Below are 14,669 nucleotides of genomic sequence, written 5' to 3'. Positions count from 1 at the left end.
TGTAGATCTGTGTACACAGCAGACAGCCCTGGGTGAAGGAACTGTGCCAAGGAAATGAGGGACTAATCCTGGAAAAGAAGCCTGAGACAATGGCCGCATTTCCATACATGCAGTAAACAGACTGTAGTGCATTCTCTGGTCAAGGTCGTACACGGAGCAGATCCTCACTGACTGTACGTATTTACATAAATCAACAAATGAAAGAATACTTGTAAATATCTGCACCTTCAGTTACCTTTTCAGCATGCGGGGAACAACACGACAGAGTCCTTATTCGTAAACAACAACAGAGGATGTGAGCGCCTTTCATAACATATGATTCGTATGAGCATTCTCACATCCGACACCACTACGGTTAAAGACCGGTCAAGGTTATTAACTGCTTGATTACTTTCCCTCCTCAATTTCCCCTCGAGTTGGAATAAGACTGTCTGATTCTAGGGCTGCGTTCGAAATTGCATGCATTTACTTTTTTACTTTCCGTACGCACTGCAGCTGCCTTCATAAAGTATGTACGGATCCATGCAGAACGCACTGCGCCTTGGACCCTCTTGCTCATATATCCTCCACAGTCTGTAGTGCGAAATTTGAAGACAAAGTATGTGATTGGGAATGTAGATTTAATGTGCTGTCACCTGTTTTCGCTTTCACGGTTTGGGTTTTTGGTTTAGTTATTACCTGTTTGATTTTGTAAGTACTGTCCTCATTTGTCATGTTTTGCTCTTCCCTTCCTTTTCTTTGTCCTTTTCCTGCCTTTCTTCCCGCTTAACTACGTTTCATTTCTTAATTAGTCTCTGTGAATTTAAGCCTGTGTTTTTCCCTTAGTCTTTGTCAGTTTGTTTTCCCACGTGAGTCCTGCGTCTTCTGTGTTTCTCATTAGTTCCCCGGTTCTGTCTTCTCCTCACGTTTTACCTGCATCTGTGTTCACTTAAGTTTTTGCTCTTGTGGACTGTGCGTGCCTCTGAGTATCTTGCATTTGGGTACCTTTTTGATACACACTAACAGTTCAGTCATTTTGACACTGCTGCTCAGAGCATTGTGGGTCAGACTAGCTAGAAAAGCATACTGGCTTGCATCTTGACCTACTGCAATTTGTCTTGTTTAGACTGAAATAAAGATACCTTTACCAGCACCGGCCATAACCAACGATTGCCACTGCATGACCCACAAGTACTCTCCACGTCACAGAGGTTTTAACACCACTTCTTTTGTCAGGCAAGCGTATGAAATCTGCTCTTCCATATTCTTGGCACAGCACTGTCTATAGATAGTGCTCAACTGTAGACAACAGGCTCTGACACATACTGTACATAAAGACTAGCTCCCACCAGGGAAAACAAGGATGTATGTAAACAATGTCAGGGAAGTCTCAAAAGGACTGTTATAATTGAAGTTTCATACCATTGTTTAATCACAGCTACTTAAATAAGAGAAACAGCAATGTGTGCTAAAAGTGGTCCAAATCAGTGCAGACGTGGTCTTAATTTATACTGAACCAGCACAGAGGGGTTATTCTTAAACACTGTGACGTTTGACCTTTGTTACAAAGACCTGTGGCTGCTAAATGTTGCTGAGTCAAGAGAATAAAATTAGAAACAAGCCATTATGAAAAGATGGAGGCCTAGCACAAGGTTCTCTACATTATCACGGTCTCTGTTTGCCTGCTTTGTCAAGCTATTTTGGTCGTCTTTGAGAAGCAGTGTTGTGGCACAATCTCAGTCTGGTGTAGCAACGCTGACAAAAAACCTGCAGTGATAATAAAATCCTTTAGCAGGGCCGATTGCATGGTGTCGGCCTCTAATCCAAGCCTCACCTCAAAGGAAATTCAGACCAGCTTACATGCATGGATGGCGTCAGGAGGGAAAAGAAAATCTCCTCTATTCCATATACAGCTCACATTATAGCCAGAAGTTGTATCAGTGCTGCTGAAAGTGAGTGAAGCCAGTGACAATGGAAGATCTCCAGTACTGGCTTTCTTTTTAAACATAATACTAAGGGTGTTGTTTATTTATAGATTTTTCAAACAAATATCTTTGCAATAACAAATCCCTGGTTGTAGTTTCGTGGAACCAAACTGGGACAACTTTTACTCAAGCTTTGCCTGCCAACACCCAGACTGATTACCACAAAAGGGAAGAAGATGGCACCAGAGAGTGACCGAGCCTTGGAAGGAAGCATTTGCTTAGGGGGCTGGAGCTCACATTAGAGAGGGGAAGAGGGAAGAGAGGGCTGCATTTGCACTGGATATTGATAATCAATCTCAACTGAAGACTGATCATATTGATTTCAGGAACCCATGTAACCCATATACCATACTATGGCTTCCTTACATGTCACTCTCAATCTTCCAGGATTTCTTTTCCCTGCCTTGGTGTCCTCCATGTCAACGCTGTCCCAGCCAAGCTGACAGAGACCGTACAACAGTCTCAGAGAGAAGTTGTAAGACTTAGCTGCTGTCATGGCAACATTGAGCCGAAATACAAATTATAACAAGTGCATTAAAAACAAGGCAGATGCAGGTCACATGCCTCGAGAGAAATAATGCAAGCCTCAATCTCACCACCTGTTTCGTCTGCCTGCTTGGAGCTTAAAATATCAACGACATTAAGAAAAGTTCACATTTCCACCTGGTTTTAACATGTAATCTGTATCTGAAGGCATTATCTGGAGAGTGACGAATCATCATGGGCTTCTGCATTAACAGCTGCTATAAATGAGCACTCTCCTTTCTCAGTTCTTCCTGCATTGTGATCTGTAAGGATATACATATTAGACAGGCAAAGCTGGCGGACTTGTCAACCAACATAATGCTTCTGAGGGTCAAAGAAAGGAATGAGGGATATTCTCAAGGGGCTGCTACAACGTGCAAGGAGAGGGTTATGTGACAGACAGGGTCAACCAAAGTCATCTGGTAGCTACTTTTCTGTTGCCTCACTAACAAGGCTAAGGTCACTAACGCTGTCAGAATGTATATAACGTTTGCTTTACATTATGTAAAAGAACCATAAGGCTGGTCAGTCCGTCCAACACTTCGATCGATATGATTGCCATAAAATTTGACATTCAAGATGCCCACAGGATCAATTGCAGCTGCTTTGGTGATCCTTTAACTTTTCTTCTGTCCAATACTTTTGCTTTATAACCACAAGTCCACAAAACTAATTGCAATTTCCATCAGCATCACTTCTACTTCTACTACTACTACAGCTTCAATCAGCTGTGAATGAAACACAACACCCGGACATGCTCAAGCATTTCAGTTAAAGACGTTGGCTTGTTAATACTTTTCCATCCGTCTTTGTTTAAGCAGCACTCAAACATCATTCAGTCGGAGTTTGAAAGAGAGACTGAAATAAAAGATGGCACCACTATTTAGGGGCTGCAACTGGGACTGCACATGTGCAACTCTCAACAGAGATGATAAAGAAGCATGGTGACAAACCAGACAAAAGAAACAGAATAGAAAGGCCAACTCGTCTTGCATATACATGCTAATTTGGTGTAAAAGTGGTATGACAGAGCTGTTAGTATGGCTATAACTCTTGTCCAGTCTTGTTTCTTCAGATTGCCGTCACACTGAACAGACAATTTAAAACCAATCACACTGTGACGCACCTCAAGATGTAGGTCCGCTGATATAGATTTTATGTTAGATCTACACTTGGGCACATGCTGCTTTAAGTAGACAGCAACTAATACGTTCCAAGGCAAAACAGGTAATGGGAGCAGTTAACACAAGTCTAGGCTAAAATGAGAGTGGAAACAAAATAAACCGTTGTGTCTTGATTTCTCTCAGTGTATCTAGCAAAACTGGGGAGATAAGTGACAGATATAATACTATGAATTTTCCTTAGCAATAACACTGATGTTTTCAATGTTATTCTATATATAATTACCATAGGTAACATGCTGAATTGTTAGCGAGAGGTTTAAAGACGGTGTGTGAGAGATGATGTGACAGCAGTTGGTGAGAGACTGCTCAGATGGAGCAGGTGTTATCATTCCAGCAGGTAGCAGCGCTGGGCGCCAGATGAGGATGATTGACAGTTTGGATTAATGTGAAATTGTCTCACTAGTTTGTGTGCATCTGGTGGCCTAGTGCAAGCAGCTTTGATTAAAGCAAGGACATTAAAAAAATTATGAAGACACACACAGCGCTATTACCAATATTTCTTAATGAGTTCCTGAAGAAGAAAACAAACATCTTCCAACTAAAAAGTATGATAATTTATGTATGTTTAAAACAGTAGTGCACGCAGAGATAATACAATAAAATGTATAAAGATTCAAACTATGACTTACGACTCGATACACAACGTTTGGTTAGACTTTCAAAATAAAGTTAGCTGACCAAAATGTATGACATATGACTACCTTTGCCAAGGAGGTTGTGTTTTTACCTGTGTCTGTTTTTGTTGGTTTGTTGGTTTGTCAGCAGGATTATATAAAAAATACCAAACAGATTTCTCAGAAACTTGGATAGAGGATTGGGCTCTGCTAAGAATAAACCCCATTAACCTTTGGTGCGGATCTGGATAACGAGAAGAATCCAGAAATCACTTTCTTTGATAACTGATATAAACTATATGTTGCTGGATTTGAAACTCTCATTGGCTACATGATGCATCAATCATCTGGAGGCTGGCGTGAAGAAAGAGTGGGTCACTACATGGTCACTCATTGGCTATTGTAGGCTCTAGGGCGGGCATATGAGCTCCTATCTGCTCAAATGAGCTGTCAATCAAATGGCTGCCATCTCCAGATCTCTGGTATGGAGGGATAATGGTGTCTGCAGTGAAATGAGGAGTCTTTTTACAGATAAAAGCATGAAAAGGTTCTTGACACTTGGTCACATACGGGACTCAAATTATGGTCTCCAGGGGGAAAATCCTGTGTAGGACCATTCATCCACCCTCACCATCACCCACTAGTGGGGAGCTTCCAGAAATGAGGCCAGAGAAGTAACTACAGCTTAATACATTGAAGCGTAGTGCCACTGACCAGCTGCTGTCATTGGGCAAAGGTTCTGATGGCTCAACTGCCAGTAGGTCTGCTGAACAACTTTGGACCCTAAAATATGACTCCACAACAAGACCGTGTTCAAAATATGTGAGCCACCTGTTGACCTGTTTCATAATCTCCTGTTTAATAAACTCCAAGCATCTTTTACTGTTCAGACTGATTAAAACCATCAGATTTGTGTCGCAGGTGAGGAGAAAACTCCCGACTGATTACACTTCGCTGTCTATTTCATCATGTGAAAGCCAGACGGAACCTTAGAGGTTCACTTAACTTCCAGCAGGTGGTGAGTTATGAGAGGAGAAAGAGGTTTTGGAGGGGGGACCCCTGTTTGTCACCTGTCATATTCAGTAGTGAGTCTGAAACTAATTAAGGCAGCATATGTGCCTCAATTGAAGCGAGCCTCAAATGCAGGTTCGAGCCAGCGAGTGTCAGCCAGAAAACGCACACAAATCTTATATAAATTCCATAACGGACAGAAACCAGAGCTTTTTTGAGCTTCAGATGTTTTTTTTCTTTTCTAAAGGGATGAAAGTGTTTTTCACTCACTTAAAATCATGATGGAGTGAATGTGGAAAACAAGCTGCGAAGTCCATTTTGTAAAATTTCTTCAGCGACCACCCCGTCTGACATCCGTGCCCTCGAGAAAGTCATGCTGAAATAGCTACTAGAAGTTTTGTAACCAGCTACATTTGATTTCCAAGAAAGTTAACTAACTTATGAATGTTTATTGTCGCTTGACAGCAGAGAATCTGCAGAGTTTTGAAAATGTGAAGGATCCGGCATTTTTTTTAAATTATGCTAATTCTTGAAATTAGGCTCTCTGGGTTGAGGTTTACAAGGTTCAACCAAGGCCATAACAACCTCATCTTCATCAAAGCAAATCCTTTGTGTGCACGCAATCATCAAACTACCGCTGTGGCTGTCAAAAAGCTGCCACTGTGTCCCTTTTAACCTACCAATATGTCATGTAGACAGTGATGCTGGCGATGCCATCTGTCCCTTTGATAGTCAGACGACCCAAGATCACCTGTGCACTGCTGTCTCAAAGTCTGCAAGGACTCAGTTTTCAAATCAAAGGGATAGTATTTGGAATACGGCCAAATTTTAAAACACATCTTTCCCAATTGTGTCTATCCTCAGAGCTACACACAGACGTAGGCTTCTCTTCACAAAAATGCTTATAACTTGGCTGCCCCATGCAGCTGTAATCAAGATCCTGAAGACAAATCACCACATTTGTTGCCCATCAATACCTGACGGTGATTAGGCACATTGTGATTCTGTCATTTATTGAATGCCTTGTAACTTCAATGACATCCAAATTTGAGAGCTTGGTCCTTGGATTAAAGGGAAAAGTCCTGTGCTTCACCTGCCGCAATCCCACTCTGAGCAAAGTGGCCATTATACCGCTGTATTTCTCTCCACTATTAGATCTCTGCGAGCGGCTCAATTATCCCACTACTTTCACACGCTTGCTGACAGCCGTGTTGGCAGGTGTGTCCTTTCCAGACGCGCTCACCTCTCCGGATGGGAAATTAGTCAGTGCAGCTAGCCATCAGCTAAAGCAACTGACATCTTCCACCAACATGCCCTTTCATTAAAAGTGAGGAGATGGAAGTGAGATGAGAGAGAAGCAAATGCTAGATGAACATCCAACACCAAAATTATGGTTCTGAACTGTAGACCACTTTAGTGCATTTTAAGACACAAACTAGTACTACAGGAAGTTGATTTACCTCATGCAGTTAACATGACAACAAAATAATATCCCTCACAAGTTTTGATTATTGAGTGTGTTGTTGATGGGAACCTTTTGTCACGCAATGCAGCTGAACAAAACTGACAGAAGTAGTGTATGTGGTGAAACTCTTTACAACCGGCACTTCTGGAAGTTTTACCTTCTTGTGTTTTAAAGTTACAATATTTATGTCAGTTGGTGCAAGAATGTTAGCGTACTATGCTCATGCCAAAACAGCGCACATATCAATTTAGGTTTGTATTAATAATCTGCCCAAGGGCCAGAATAGAAATCAATACACTGCAAAAACTCGAAATCGTACCCAGTATATTGGTCTAACAATATATTTCTATTACGAAACAATTCTTGTCAAGATATTTCAGTACAATTAATATAAGACACAGTCACCTTGTAGTATAGTAATAATATTTCAGTGAGATATAGGACTCTTTCTTTCTTAGACAATTTATTACAAGTTATTTTTGTGGCACTGCAAGTCAAACATTGCTCAATGTGCAATCCTACCTTCCTAAAAATTGTCTTACAATGTGAGATGTAATAATGTGAGAACTTTATATTGTCCAGCATTGGCAAATGGTCAATTAATAGTTACTTAACTTGTATAAAAAAATATAATAGTTATGGTTATGGCTTAACAAACCATTTATTAAGGCTTTGTAAAGGTTTATAAACATCAGTTTTAACTTTGCAATGTTCATCAAAATAATGTTTAAGGATGAACTACACAATATTTAATGACTATTTCCAAAGTCTTATAAACATCAGTTGCACATTACATTAAACAATTTCTTAATTCATGCTTTCCAAAGTATGTCAGTCAAATAACAATTAACTAGTTTTATTATGTATACAGTTACCATTCAACACACAATGGTCTAAATGTGACGGGCTGAAATTTGGTGGAGCAGTTAGCAGCTAAAGAGCCAGATATCATATTTCTTACGAATAGCTGGTGAAGACCAAACAGAGCTATATGTAGAGTGAATATTAGGCTTAGATTGACTTTTCTTAATCAGAACTCCAAATGAATTTTAATGTTGCTACGTCTGTTTGATGTGTGTGTACACAGTTTTTTTTTAGACAAAGTGACTTCACAACAACATGATACATCAAGATACATTTAGCTTGTTGTGAAGTTCTGCTCACTAAAAGGAAAAACTGAATCAAACTTGTCACGTATAATTGGTGTGTAATCGTGTACTCCTCCACTGGTCTGTGATGCCCCTAAATAAAAAGTGTTGTTTAAAAAACGTTAATGCTATTTTGATAAAGACTGTTTTGGTCTGTAGTTAGAGAAAGAGTTTTTGTAATCAACTTGTTTGTTCTGTCCTTTCCTTTTTGAATTGTTGAAGCTTTAATTGAATCTGCTCTTTTTCTGTGTGAGCATTTACAACCCTTTTTCTATAGTTTAGTTTCGACTGAGTGCCTTTAACTCCGTGGGTCTCACGAGTGAAAGTGACTTTGTAGCACAAGAGCTTCTGAGAGCCAGATGTGTAGTGGTGTTTATCAACAAGCATAATTAAATCAGTCATTATGTCTGAGATTTTTCAGTTTCTGGGTCACTCTCATTTCAGTGTCAGAGCTAAAGCTTAATTTATAAGAACAAAACGTTTCAACGCCTACTTCTCCTGTCCACTGGCACCTCATCTCAGAGCCTCTTTCTTTTTCTCTGCCGAATGTTTAATTTGTTTCCTCCTGCCCTCCACGCCTCTTCCCATGTACCTGGCCTATTTTAGAGGGAAATGGACAATCTCTGGAAGAGCCTTCCAGCTCAATAGTGTCTCAGCTTCCTCTCTCTTTTAGTCACGACAAGCGGGGCATCGCCATGGCAACAACATTTGCGAGAATATGGGGAGCCAGGCGGTCAGTACTGATGCTTTTCTAACAGGCTCTGACTTGGTGTCAGACGGCGGGCATGGAAATATAGACATGAATTAGCATTTTCCAAATACATCGGGATTTTTGAAAATTTCGCTGGTGACGGCCCTGATAAGTTCAGTTAGACAATCGAGGGGAACATTAAATTAAATTCACTTAACGTTCTGAATTGATTTAGCTCAAAATAATCAAAAGTAAAGTTTACTTTTTTTATTCTTATGAATGTTTTATTTACAGAGACTTGGACTGGCTGTAGAGAGAGAAACAAAGGTCACTACTACATCGATTGCCTGTGCATGACATACAATTTGTTCCCAAGTTTACACAGAGCCGGCAGAACAGGATGTGTCTAACGTTCTTCCGATCTACTTTAGATAAAACTACGCCCACAGAGTAGCTTGGAAAATAGATGTATTATCAGATGTTGGAGCACTGGGGGAGTGCTGGTGGACCTCTAGGACAGGAGCTTTGGACTGCCAGAAGGTAGGGTAGAGCTACCTGTCCATCAGGAAACTCCCTCATCAGGCAGACTCAGTTAATAGGACCACTAGCTGAACAGCTAACTGAGCTGACTAGCTAATGACATCTACAGTCAGTGGTTACTTTAGCAGCAAGTAAAGCTATCTGTCCATCAGGATCTCACTGAGAGTTAAGGCAGAACAGCCACAGGAGAATCAGAAAAAAAAAAAAAAAAATAATAATAATTTGATCCAGTTTCACCAAAATCAGTAAATTTAAAGTAAAGTTAAAGTTGTGTTTTTGTACAGTAAAAGTTGAGGCCTCTATTGGCATCTCATGTTTTGCCAACCTTATCATTGTCTCATCCATGGTCTGATTAACAGAAACCAGTAATATTAACCATTACATGGGAATCAATTTTATCTTGTGTATACGCAAATAGCAATTTGAGCACTCAGTTTAGTAAAACCTAGCCTTTCTCTCTTGCTATGCCGCCTCTGGAGCTCCAAAAGTTAAAGAGTTATAGAAACTTGGGCAGACGGTGCACACAGGGTCCAACCAAGCTCCTGAAAGCGACTATACGTTGGGTTGGTGCGGGCATGTTTTGCCTGGTACAGGTGAGATAATAAAATCCAATTCTGGAAGAATGGTTTGAATAATTTATAGAGAGTTTGAAGGATCATCAGTTGCCAAAATGAAGCACAGTGTTGAATAATAGTATGAGGAAGGATTTTATAACTCTGGAAAGTAATTACGAACAATCATTTTATCATAATACTGTTACACTGTAGCACGACACTGTTCATGTTTCAGATTAAATGACCAGAACTCTGTGCTCGCACATATTTGATTGACACAGGACATGACCAGATGATGTTGGATTTTGTTGCAGCAAAAGTTTGCAAGCAAAGTTTTTTGCCAGAGCTAAAGTTGGTCTGAACAAAACCTCAGACAGCATAGGCCTGATTCCTTTGGGGAATGAGGGAGAATGGAGAGAGAGCACGCACGTTCACTTCTCGGTTCAGGTACACCAACAGTAGCTGCAATGATCCAACTTTCACGAAGGTTATTATGTTTAGTTTTTGTTGAAAGGTCTTTGGTTTAAATGTATGACCATTTTAAAGGATGTAGTTTGTGGTGCTGCTGAAATGTAGAGCACTACACTGAGTTTTATCTGTTATTCAGCCTAAAATCATTGATATAAATTGGTTTGACAGAATAATAGAAACAGCTGCAGCCCTAAGTATGACTATAAAGTTGGTTCATACCTGTTTCTACAGCTAACATTAATAATGGGCTATTTTGTCAATTGCTGCATTTATGTAGAGCTTTTATAAGTCTTGTACCATTTGCCTTTAATTAACCCATTGGCACACACACACACTTGATTGAACCGCCAACCCTGTGACTACGACCTGCTCTACCTCCTGAGCTGCTGATTAGTTAATTAAGTCGGCTAGAGTTCTCAGTAATATTAATTATTGTTAATGTACCCTATCAACTTACTTTATAAAAAGCTTATTATGATTGCATGTTATCAGACCTCTTTGAAATGTACCCCTGAATAGGCAAATTAAAACAGCTATATAATAAAAAGTATCATTACAGGTATTGTACACTTTGTTCAGTTCTTTATATTCATAGCTTTCTCTGCCAACCTACTGGACCTCTGCACTTCTGGGGACGTATGTTATTGATGCTATTATCATTGCCATGCACTGACTCATCTCTGTCAGTATTTATTGAATCAAGATTTAAGTCATTACAAAGTGATTCACTATTTACTGAACTCCTGTCTGCACTGTGCTCAGGCTGGACACCCACATGGGTGACTGTCTGATCAGACCTCTCCTCAGGACTGTGTGGGTTTGTGTACAGACTGTGTCTGATTGATATCTGTGACTCTCCTGTTTGTTTTACATCTACTAAACCCACAATAAATGATTTTTTTTTGGACACTTGGGAGCAAAGGAAACAAGTTGTGAAGACATATCATCGCTTTTAAGTGTGAAATGTTGTGAAATGATGCCATGAGCAGTGACCAAAAACAGTAAAGTTGTGGGCAGGACAGTTTAACAATGAGCTGAAAGTAACTTGAAAGCTCTTCAAATCCGAGGGGGGAAAGCAACCCCTTTCATGCTGTTACATTGTTATTTGACACAACTGAAGCCTTGATTGTATAAGCAATAAAGCGCACTTTATAAAATGGTTTAGTTTCTTAAAATAGGTCTAAGCTTGTGTTTATCCAGTCATGAATGTGTGTACAAATACTGTACCTTGACTTTTGACTTTCACTTTGCATGCACCTCATACACTGAAGTCCACGTTTGTGTGAAGGTGACACGCCAATGTCAGCTGCCAGAATAAAAGTTGGCATTTTACTTTTCTGCAAACCACTGATATGTTCACATTTGTATGTGTCATCGAACCATACTGACATTTAGACCATACGTGTCATATCACGTTCACATTACATGCTTATGACCTGACTTTACACCGGAGGTCGATCTCCAGCTGTGTTTGTGGCGACAAAACAGGGTGTTCTTAATGTGACCGCAGGACATCTTCTGTCCTGTTTGCAACCAAAGCCGGTACTGTATTTCAAGCCAAAACATAATCTTTTCCAAACCTTTACTTAGTGTTTTTTGTGCCTAAACCTAACCAGGGCTGGTTTTTCAATATTAGGAAGTACACAGTATGTTTAAAGCTATAGAAGAAGAGCCAGCATGCAGACAATTTCATGTGTGACACAGTTCGTCTTGCAGAGGGAGCTAGAGATTGGTTCAAAATGGGTTTTTATACCTCTGGTGTGAGTCACATTAAAGGGACAAACACTTCACATTTTATGTATGTTGAAATGCTGACCTTGATTACATTAAAAGTAAAAGGCGTCTTGTCAACATCCTCTTCATAGTCTTGCAGTAAGATCATTGCTGATAACATCTATAAAGCAGCTGGATTTATGGTTTTATCTTCTGGAGGGGAAAAGGCACTGTGCTGTTTTCAGAACAAAGTGGGTTTAACCTTCAAGGAAATATAAGCAAGTTTCAAATGTGATCAATATGTCGTGAGCTCGTATTTAAGGTTATATCTGCATTAACAACTGCTTGAAGGCTCTGATGTGTGTGGCCGGTTGTGAGTTAAAATGACTCGTTAACTCCTGCAAAAAACAAATCGCCTAATACTGAAAACCTCATTTCATCAGCATAAGCCTTGTGGAATAAGTGAGTGTTAATTATATTTAAATATTCCATAAAACACCTGAACCCACCGCTAATGCTCATTCAACAAATGTGTATGCATATTAATGAGCTCCAATCTCCATCAATCCAGCGTGAAAATCCATTCATCTGGTTGTAGCCCATGTTCTTTTGCCCTTTACAAATATTTTATGAGTCTGAAATACTGCACCTGAATATCAATGTTTTGATTATTCCACTGTTTCTTTTAAACAACTGAACACCTGACACCTGCTCCTTTACATTTACTGTACACAGAATGTAAATGTCACATTCACTCTCTTTTCCACCAACTCCTGAGGGAAATATCTGGCTCTTTAGCTGCTAAATGCTCCACTGTGCTCTCAAGCTAGTCGCTAAATTGTGTCCGTGTGGCACTGAGCAGATAGTGTACAGTGTGTTTTGACAGTTTTCACTGAAAACAGCTGCCTAATTATATGCGAAGTCAATTTAAAACCCAGTTGGGGTATATTTCTGACTGCATTTGTGCTTCTTTGGGAGTTTTCACCATTATCCCAATTGAATACTCAGGGAAAGCAACAAAGTCAGCCAGCTGGACATGTTTGAAAGAAACCAAAACAACAATGTTAAACGAGTAGTTATATCTACTAAAAAAATAATAAACAAAACGAATTTTTTTTTTTATTACGCAAAGTCAGGACATCTTCAGCTGTTTTTGTGGCGACCAAAGCAGGTATTTAAAGCCAAAACACGATCCTTTCCTAACACCTGTTTTTGAGCCTAAACCTAACCAGACCATAAGCACACAATTATGACATCATAAAATTTGCAAATACATCTCGAAAAATGTTAAGTTGCAACGTGACTGTTTCAACATATCATATCATGTTTTCGCGCGTGGTATTAGGATGCAACAGAATCTAATGAGAAGGACTGAATTCAAACGGATGCTGTGTGCACAGATAACCTAATATATAAAAAAATAATATAATATAATAATATAATATAATATAATATAATATAATATAATATAATATATATATATATATAAATGAATATGGTGGTAAAGCACCTTCAAATGGAAAGATCTGTCACTGACATTTTCCACTGGGGCCGAACAGTTCAAACCTGCAGTCCCAGCATATTTAACATCTACAGGGATTCACTACCGTGGGCTGTAAAAGAAACCTGCATGAGCCGTGGAAAGGTTAAACAGTTTGGTCCTTCAGTCAGCTAATTTATATATTTTACCTTGCGGCATCTAAAGAGATACATTTCAGCGCGCATCACATTTCAACATAGTTCATAATAAAGGACTTCTTTTACAGTTAATGGTGAAGGTAGGTGTACAGATTTTCCTGTTTTTAAGTTAGCATTAAATTTGTTTTGTGGTGCTGAATGATAAAAACATCACCAGACATCAGCCTCTGACTGAACATTAAATGGATCTTTCACTAATGCACTCAATCTAAAATCTTCAGTGCAGTAAGTGCAATGACTCAAGCCATAATATGTCAAAATGAGCAAAAACTTTCCCGGTCTCTACTGCATCTACAACTTAACAGATGCCCTCAGTAATCATCATAATTATTGTTTAAAAAGATAAGATTACTGCTTCTTCTTGAAGACACTTCAGTTGTTTACTCCTCACACACCTCAACAAGTCCTGATCCGGCCCTGTCTTTTATGTTAATCAAATCTGACAAGAAACAAAAAACCCCCCAAATTATGTAAATATAACTTTTTACAGCGAGCAAGGCTGGATTACCTTTCTGGGCAAAATTGACATTTGCCCTGGGGTCCTAGACCCTCAGGGAGTCCAAACTATGTGTCCTGTTTTGTTGTTATTTGATTGGTGTTTGTCTTTTTTTGTGTGAAACTTGAATTACCACGGAGAAGATGGCTATGAGGGAACCTTGGCTCCTTTTTGCTTCATAGGCCCCTGCATTTGACCATTATAGCAAACGAGTGATTCAGTTTCCTGATGGAGCAAAACTGAGCACATGCTTAATCGAAAGTTTGTGACCATACGTTCATGAATTTGTTCGCACAAATTATGAAAGTGGAGCTGGAAAATAATGAAAAAGGGGGGATGCAAATTAGGCAAAATGAGAAAATGATGTATATCATCTTCATTCAAATTAATGAGAACGAGTAAATGAGGTCTATTTTTGCCTCCACACAAAATCATCTCATGCTGTTGATATAATCAGTTCTGGCCTCGGAGTGGGTTTTATTCCTCTGTGGCACCTTCAGGGAAACACTGTAATTGGTTAGTTGGTGCAACCATTTCACAAGTGCAGTTCCAGCAGAGAGAAGAGGAAAAAGGGTTGTTTATGCTCTGCCTGGCT

General features: G+C 39.5%; 1 protein-coding gene across 5 annotated transcripts in view; it reads right to left on the bottom strand.

Annotated features, from left to right (window-relative positions):
• The window catches only part of cadm1a (cell adhesion molecule 1a), a 393,450-nt gene that overhangs the window by 17,516 nt on the left and 361,265 nt on the right, over positions 1–14,669 (bottom strand). The gene's annotated exons all lie outside the window — the stretch shown is intronic.

This window comes from Pagrus pagrus, assembly GCF_965226575.1.
Source record: "Pagrus pagrus genome assembly, chromosome: 14".
Taxonomy (NCBI): Eukaryota; Metazoa; Chordata; class Actinopteri; order Spariformes; family Sparidae; genus Pagrus; species Pagrus pagrus.
This window is presented reverse-complemented; position numbering and strand designations above follow the sequence as displayed.